An 8,844-nucleotide genomic window follows, 5' to 3' on the forward strand; every position below is an offset into this window, starting at 1 on the left:
CGTTGGAGTACCTCCTCCCTGCCGTTGGAGTAACTCCTCCCTGCCGTTGGAGTAACTCCTCCCTGCCGTTGGAGTACCTCCTCCCTGCCGTTGGAGTACCTCCTCCCTGCCGTTGGAGTACCTCCTCCCTGCCGTTGGAGTACCGCCTCCCTGCCGTTGGAGTAACTCCTCCCTGCCGTTGGAGTAACTCCTCCCTGCCGTTGGAGTAACTCCTCCCTGCCGTTGGAGTAACTCCTCCCTGCCGTTGGAGTAACTCCTCCCTGCCGTTGGAGTAACTCCTCCCTGCCGTTGGAGTACCTCCTCCCTGCCGTTGGAGTACCTCCTCCCTGCCGTTGGAGTACCTCCTCCCTGCCGTTGGAGTGTCCAAAGGCAAGGTGTCCAAATCCTGACTTTAAAGCCTCCCTCTGTAGCTACTATTTCTGTTCAACAATGCAGCCCTAGACTTGTTTATTTTGGTATCGGAGAACTGCGGGCAAAGGTCTGTCAAAAGAGGGCCAGGGAAGAGGATCAGGGATTTCAGGTGCCTACCTTAAAGAGCTGAGTGTGGTTGTCCATCAGAAACATCAGCAGCCTCTCGCTCCGGGTTACGAGATAGCTCTTTATTCTGCACGATGACCTTCAGAAATGTCCTGCTGACCAGGGCTCTGTTGTCTGTCTGGACATATTGAGTGGTCCGTCACACAGTGGACCACCAGTGTTACCACTTTGGCTGAAGCAAAAACCTACACCCACCATCGCAGGGTATGATTGGCCCACCACTGATGTATATAGTATTTATCATTGGGCCCTGACCCATTATTTGAGAAACAATGGTTTTGGAGTAAGATTACCTGTTTGTGCAGACGGCATGCATCCGGATGGGCTGCTGTGGCCATGAAGGCCAGGAGCCTCCTCAGCTCATCTCTCCCAGCAGGCTCCAACAGATGCAGACACAGCTGATAGGCCCTGACAGCATCATCCACCTTCCCACAGTCTGAGAACACACACACACACAGGAAGAGGAATAATAGGGAGAGAGTGGGTGGGAGTGTATGTCAAAGAGACATGTACAGACACAGGGGTCAAACATGATGAAAACACTATATCACACAACACCCCACCATAATTCCTCAACCAGCCAGTCTCACCCAGCAGGTCCAGTACGGCCGTGTGGATATCCAGGTAGCGTGCGGTGAGCAGCGGGGACCTCTCCTGGCCTCCGTAGTGCTTGGCCATGGTGTCAAACAGCAGTTTCGTCTGGCCGGCCCGCCTCTCTGCCCCCTTGGTCTCTTCTGTGGTACTGCCCTGCTAGAGGAGGTGCTCCCCCGCCAACACGATCAGCTGGTCAGGGAAGAACTCCAGGCAGTCGGCGGCTGCCACCAGCAATGCGTCCAGCCTACAGTGTCACAGGGAGAGGAAGCCAACTTCAGGGCCTTCTTTTAATGTCAAAAGAGCTTAAATATAATTTAATGGGAGGTTGTTAATATTTTGACCAGGGGTTGGAACCAAAATTTAAAAAATGTGTTCCGTTCCAGGTTTCCGACCAGAAAAAGTTCTGAACCGGTTCATATAGTTCCTTTTCATTCAGTGAAATCAACAGTTTTTACAAAATAGCTAATTCATTTACTCAACACATTAGCATTGATGGAGAAGCTTTCTATGGAAGCGTAAGCTAGTTCTTTACATGTTGATTGGTCAGATATTTTAGTCGCATCTCGCGCCTGCACTATTACCGGTAGGGGGAGAAAGAGAGACAAGCTTGGCTTGAAGCACTGAACATCATGACATGAACTGGAATGTGTTTAGGCCATTACTAGCATTATAACTTTATACCAAATTATATACTAGATATTAAGAATATTTTTGGAACAAAAATAACATTATTAACCCATTCTAAAAGATTTGAAAATAATGTTTCTGTTTCCCGGAACACGAGATCACTTTCATTCCCAGTTCAGTTTCCGTTCCTCAAATGACTTTTTCAGTGTTCTGTTCCATAAACCGGTTCCAATCCCTGGTTTTGACCAACAAAATAATGCTTAGAATTCCTAGTATCATTTCCATTAAATAATATGGCGGTAGGTTAGGTACTAACTCGGGAAGGTTGAGGGTCTGGGGCAGCTCACGGTCCAGGCAGGTGTTGGAGATGACCAGGTCCTGGTGGTGGCTCTGCAGCAGCTGCAGGGCGGCAGCCTGTGGGTGGGGCTGGGCCCCCCGGGTCGGAGTCGCCAGGATGCAGTCCCAGCACGGGTAGCTCCACCGTCTGCAGCAGCTGCAGGGCGGCAGCCTGGGGACGGGGCTGGGCCCCCCGGGTCGGAGTCGCCAGGATGCAGTCCCAGCACGGGTAGCTCCACCGTCTGCAACAACGTCTGCTGCTTCCACACCTCCTCCACCACCACTGAGGACAGAGGAGAAGGGAGAGAGGGGGCTAGAATGACAAGCAAGAGTGGGAAAGAAAAAAATAAGGGAGAAAAAGGGAGGACAAGACAAAGGGAGGGGGAAAGAGGGATGGAGGGATACAAAGAATGGAAAAGGGGAAAAAAGAAAAGTACATTATCTTTTCTAATATAGTAATTTCGAACATGGCCAGGTGGAGACAGCCAGGCTTTGTCATCTCACCTGTCTTTGAAAGGAAGATGGTGGTGGGGGCTTTGGTAATGGCCTTAGGGAGGGAGGGCTGCAGGTTGATGATCTTCAGCAGCCTCTCCACCCTCCGGTCTGAGGGGCCCAGCGCCAGGGGGTTGGAGATGGTCCTCAGCTCACTCAGTCTGCAGAGAGTGAGCAGTGATGATGTAGTATAGTAAAACCGTGTGTGAGAAAGAAAAATAAAGAATGAGAATGGGTGTGCATGTTTGTGACTCAGACAAACCTAGAGCCTTTCTTCCTCTTCCCCACTAAGTCCTCAGGGGCCATATTCTCTGTGTCCCCATCCTTCCCAGCCTTAATGGCTGAGCCGGGCAGCGAGCTGCAGTCCTGGAAACGGTAGAGGCTGCAGCCCGTGTCCTCGAAAGTGGCCTCCTAGTCCTGGAGGAACAGCTTGGTCCCCACCGCCTCAAACACCTTGGCCTCAATGAGCGCCTGGCAGAGCCTGGCGGCCTTGAGACGTGACACCTCGCTGGCACAGAAGAAGACGTTATGCATCAGGTAGCTGAACACAGCGTCTACAGCATCCGAGCCCATGAAACAGTCAGGGTGCACACACAGGTGGCGCCGCCACGTCGCACCTCCACCTGTATCTGCAGTGCCTGGAGGATGTTGAGCCACAGTTGTGTAGCGTGGAAGGGCCCAGAGAATCCTATGTGATGACATATTCAGGTAGTAGACGCAGACATATTTCATCAACAGTATGGCGACTGCATGCAAAATAAATAAATAAAACAACAACACGATAGAGTTCAAATCTGCCAAGACAGCTGTTGGATCCTGTCAGTTCAGATTTTTGAGGGGGGTTGTTGATTTTTGTGGGATGTCGCCACGCCGTGTGTGATGACGTCACCTTCCTGAATCTAGTTAGTTAGCTAACGTTACCCTTCACTCCAATATTAAATACAAGCCTCTAGTATGGTTGTTTAACTTCAGTATACTCAGTTGTGTAAAATATAAGGGTTGTGGCCATAAGCCATAAAACATGACATGTAGCTAGCTAAGTTAGAATGTAATGTGTTTATAATGGCTTAGCTAGCAGTTTAACCAACGAGGTTAACTAGCTAACGTTAGGCTAGTCAGATGAGAGAACACAGCTTTGCACGCTGGCTGTGTTTTTGGATATGAAAACAAAAAGTTGAAAGCTTGTTACGGTTTATAACCTAAGTATTTTCATTTTAATTTCTCACCTGGTTGAACATTTTCACAAAGCCTCCGTGTTTGACTGTTCAATCGTCTAAACCTCAGAGTTAAATCACCCGCCATCGTGAAAAAGGATGTGACGTAGCTTCTTCTTCGATGAGGTTTAACGGCGGTTGGCATCCAATAAATGTTGCATTTCCTCCACCAACTAGACAAGGTGTTATGGGATTTTTATGAATAATGACTAAATGATGTATACATTTAACGTAGAATTATAACTAATATAATTATACCCTGTCTGATGAAGAATGTTTGTACATAGGCAAAGAGGAAGTGTTAACAGACAACTTGTGACAGACAACTTGTGACTACAGTGAAACTAACAACAGGAAATATGTCTCGTCCCCAACCAGGGAGGGGAGAAACCATTGGGCTTGCAGTAGATTGTGTAACATGTGGTAGCATATGATAAGCAATATGTATGTGTTGGAATGGAATTGAAAAGCAGCTTTGTCATTGTCAGGGAGGAGGAGGGACATTTATGACGAAATGAGAGGTATATAACCAATGTACATGAAATGATGGGCAGAGCTAACAAGAATAAACACTATTGGCTAATTTAGTGGCTGGTCTCTGTCCATTTTATGCAAATAAGAACCTTACAAATTCTTAGAAACAGACAGAGTGTTTTAATTGAATTGGTTAATGAACACATAGTTACCAAATTCATCTAACACAAGGGTATAAATCCCTTATACTTTGAGTGGAAAAAGGGGAAAAATACAAACCCTGCCATCTAACCCTACACATTAAAAACCCACCACCCTATTCAAACCTATCTGGTCCTACCTCAGGCCAATGGCCTGGAAGGATGGGACACCACCACTCAAAACACCCTGTAACTGGTCAAATCTCGTACACCTAAATACTCCGCTGCAGCTGCCACCACAACCTCTTTTTTCTGTGACTTAAGCTCCATCTCTGCAGTCCATCGGTCCATTGATGAGCGCTAAAAAGCCAGTCTTACTGAAGCATACAGTATATCACTCAATGACCTATCCCTCTGTGATGGCACAGATCTACTACTCACACAAATCCTCTCAGGATCCCTTCCCCTTGACCCATCTTCCTCAACACTACTCTAACCCTGGTAACCTCAACCTGTCTCTCATCAGACACTTCTGATCCCCAGGCCTATAGGCACCCATACATTCCTTTGTTTCAACTTCTGCATACTTCTCACACCTAGGAACCTCACACCTACACACTGCTACCACATGCCCATAAGCTTGACATCTGTAACAACGTAATGGATTCGGCACCAATGTTTGTACGGGATAACTGACCTTTCCTAACATCAGTTTGTCAGGCAAATACTGAACATCAGAACTCAAAAGAACAGACAATGACTCTTCTGTTTTACCATTCACACCACCATGTTTGCGTCACACCACCATGTTTGCGTCACACCACCATGTGTGCGTCACACCAAACGACAAGCATCACAAACACCGGGAATCTTTCCCTTCAGCTGGTCCACTTTCACATTTACTGCTACCCAGTAATCCCTCCTTTCAATGGTGCCCTTTTCTTGAGAGCAAAACAAGTCACAGCTCTCGTCCCAATTAGTGTGGGGTGAAGCGCCCGCTCCCTCTGACCGGCAGAAACACAAACAATTATCACAAGACCACTTCGGGTTACCTTCACCGATTCCACTGCACCCAACTTTGTTTTCACCCACCCTTAAACCACATATGGATCAGCAAAAAGGCAGGGGTCCACTTTGTCAAAAAATGTCACGCCTACCGTCAGACTAATCTTTATCCTGACCATCGGTGCAAGCTCCGAGAACTTTACTGCACATGCCACCTCCAATAATTTTCCCTCATTCACTTCCATTTCACACCCGTATTGATCAAGCCACACCTCGCCACAACCACCAAATGGTACCAAACGTACATCAAAGGTTGTTAAAACCAGTTAGAGCTCTAGGGGCGCTATTTCATTTTTGGATAAAAAACGTTCCCGTTTTAAGCGCGATATTTTGTCACGAAAAGATGCTCGACTATGCATATTCTTGACAGTTTTGGAAAGAAAACACTCTGAAGTTTCAGAATCTGCTAAGATTTTGTCTGTAAGTGCCTCAGAACTCATTCTACAGGCGAAACCAAGATGATGCATCACCCAGGAATTAGCAGAATTTCTGAAGCTCTGTTTTCCATTCTCTCCTTATATGGCTGTGATTGCGCAACGAATGAGCCTACACTTTCTGTCGTTCGCCCAAGGTCTTAGCAGCATTGTGACGTATTTGTAGGCATATCATTGGAAGATTGACCATAAGAGACTACATTTTCCAAGTGTCCGCCTGGTGTCCTGCGTCGAATTCGGTGCGCAATTGCCAGCTGCTTCTACTTTACCATTTGATTCAGGGGAGAAAGCATGTGTCCAAGAACAATGTATCAATGAAGAGATATGTGAAAAACACCTTGATGATTGATTCTAAACAACGTTTGCCATGTTTTCAGTCGATATTATGGAGTTAATTTGGAAAAAAGTTCGCGTTTTGAGGACTGAATTTTCGGATTTTTTTTTGGTAGCCAAATGTGATGTATAAAACGGAGCTATTTCTAATACACAAGGAATCTTTTTGGAAAAACTGAGCATCTGCTATCTAACTAAGAGTATCCTCATTGAAAACATCAGAAGTTCTTCAAAGGTAAATGATTTTATTTGAAGGCTTTTATGTTTTTGTTAATGTTGCGTGCTGGATGCTAACGCTAATGCTAACGCTAAATGCTAACGCGAAATGCTAACGCTAGCTAGCTACTTTTACACAAATGATTGTTTTCCTATGGTTGAGAAGCATATTTTGAAAATCTGAGATGACAGTGTTGTTTACAAAAGGCTAAGCTTGAGAGATGGCATATTTATTTCATTTCATTTGCGATTTTCATAAATAGTTAACGTTGTGTTATGCTAATGAGCTTGCTGATAGATTTACACAATCCTGGATACAGGGGTTTTTTCATAGCTAAACGTGACGCAGAAAACGGAGCGATTTGTCCTAAACAAATAATCTTTCAGGAAAAACTGAACATTTGCTATCTGAGAGTCTCCTCATTGAAAACATCTGAAGTTCTTCAAAGGTAAATGATTTTATTTGAATGCTTTTCTGTTTTTTTGTGTAAATGTTGCCAGCTGAATGCTAATGCTAAATACTACGTTAGCCATCAATACTGTTACACAAATGCTTGTTTTGCAATGGTTGAGAAGCATATTTTGAAAATCTGAGATGACAGTGTTGTTAACAAAAGGCTAAGCTTGAGAGCTAGCATATTTATTTCATTTCATTTGCGATTTTCATGAATAGTTAACGTTGCGTTATGGTAATGAGCTTGAGTCTGTATTCACGATCCCGGATCCGGGATGGGGAGATCAGAAAGGTTAAAGAACGGTGCGCACCATTTTGGGAAAACGTGTCATACAGTACACCATCACAAACCATCACGCAACGTAGCAACCGTTGAGGTGAACTGAACACACCCCAGGTGACGAGACAACATAAAATGTAGCCATGTCTTTTCACCTGACCCGGTCCCCTCTCTGAAAGGTACGTATTAGGGATAAGGCATTTCACTCAGTCACTCACTGATCTCTACACCTGGATGGTATATGGGGACAGTGTGATACAATACTTCATCTTCTCCTGGCATTGTGGATACCAAGGTGAGTTTGATAACTTGGGCATGTAATGGTGCAGCCTTAGCCTGGTCTATTATATTTGTATATTATAACCTAAAATGCTATACAGTGTGATTTGGAAAAAGTGCACTAGTTCATTGCCATGCATAGTTATCCACCATTTTACTTCTTCAGTGTGGTTTATTGGCGGTTGGCATCCAACATTATGGTGCATTACCGACACCTACTGTACTGGCGTATGGGCCAGAGACCGGGAGAAACTAAATCCTACCTGCCAGTCATGTTGCTCTTAAAAAAAATATTTGAGTTTATATATAATCACATTCTACTCAATATACTCTTTAAACTCATTTCCTTTGTCCCCTACTCCCTCATACTAGAGCTCAGCCTGTCTTTCCCTTTGACATTGCCCACTGTGTAGCAATATTTGCTCCATGGTCTCTGTTTCCTGGCAATAATCACACTTTCCTGTTGGATGCTATCCCATCACATTTAAGGTATTTTTCAACTGGCTGTGTCCCACCCTTAATCTTGTAAAAATAGCTTCCTCTCTTAGATCCCTTCCTGCCGGCCTCTCCGACTCCTTTGTACTTTAAATAATTGCCTGCCCTTAGTATCTCTATTCCACTGCTCCTGCCATCTCTGCACCATCACTGTCCATATCAGGCTTTTTGCCTCTGCCTTGCTCATTGGAACTACAACCCCAACATCCCCACTACTAAGTGCTTGTTTAGCCAACTGCCTTGTTGCCCTCCACGCCCACATGGGCTGGGACCCAAGTAAATATTATCTGTATACTAATTTGTCTAATCCTGCAATAGGTTTGTAGCACCTCATAAAGCAGGTCTTGTCTGCTATGTGAGCTAAAGGACTCGAGACTCATCAACACTGCACATGAATCAGAGCAAATAACTACTCTGTCTGGCTTGACTTCCTCCACCCACTGCAAGACCAACAGTGTGGCCATCAGCTCCGCCGTATATACAGTCAGATGATCTGTAATACATTTCCTGACTGCCACCCCACATTCCTGCACTACAAATGCTGACCCAGTACGTATTGTCCTTGGATCTTTTGAACCATCTGTGTAAGTGGCTACAAAATCCTGATACACAGTATCCAGACGTCTCTAAAACATCATGTCTTTCTGTAGTCTCTCCAACACTTCTAGATCAACTACTGGGGGTGGGAGTAGCCATGGTGGGTTTACAGGAATAGCTACCGTTGGACTAAACTCCCTTCCATACAGCTCCATCTCCTTCACCTGGGTATTACCCACCCACCCAAAGCTCGTGTTCTGTCTTCACTCATGTTCCCAGCATGCCTGTAAAATCCCTTTCGCAGGATGAGACACCCCATGTCCCTGTAGATTGATCC

The 8,844-nt window shown here is 45.5% G+C and overlaps 1 pseudogene across 1 annotated transcript; it reads right to left on the reverse strand.

Annotated features, from left to right (window-relative positions):
- Positions 1–391: 391 nt before the first annotated feature.
- On the reverse strand, positions 392–3,888 carry LOC110500916 (DEP domain-containing protein 7-like; annotated as a pseudogene). The gene is made up of 8 exons (XR_016490423.1): positions 3,882–3,888; positions 2,849–3,274; positions 2,599–2,747; positions 2,334–2,377; positions 2,075–2,251; positions 1,128–1,375; positions 831–973; positions 392–655 (listed from the first exon to the last, which is right to left on the reverse strand). The product of XR_016490423.1 is annotated as a DEP domain-containing protein 7-like (transcript).
- Positions 3,889–8,844: the final 4,956 nt, after the last annotated feature.

This window comes from Oncorhynchus mykiss, chromosome 21 (genome assembly GCF_057628025.1).
Source record: "Oncorhynchus mykiss isolate SJ-2025 chromosome 21, ASM5762802v1, whole genome shotgun sequence".
In the NCBI taxonomy this organism is placed as follows: Eukaryota; Metazoa; Chordata; class Actinopteri; order Salmoniformes; family Salmonidae; genus Oncorhynchus; species Oncorhynchus mykiss.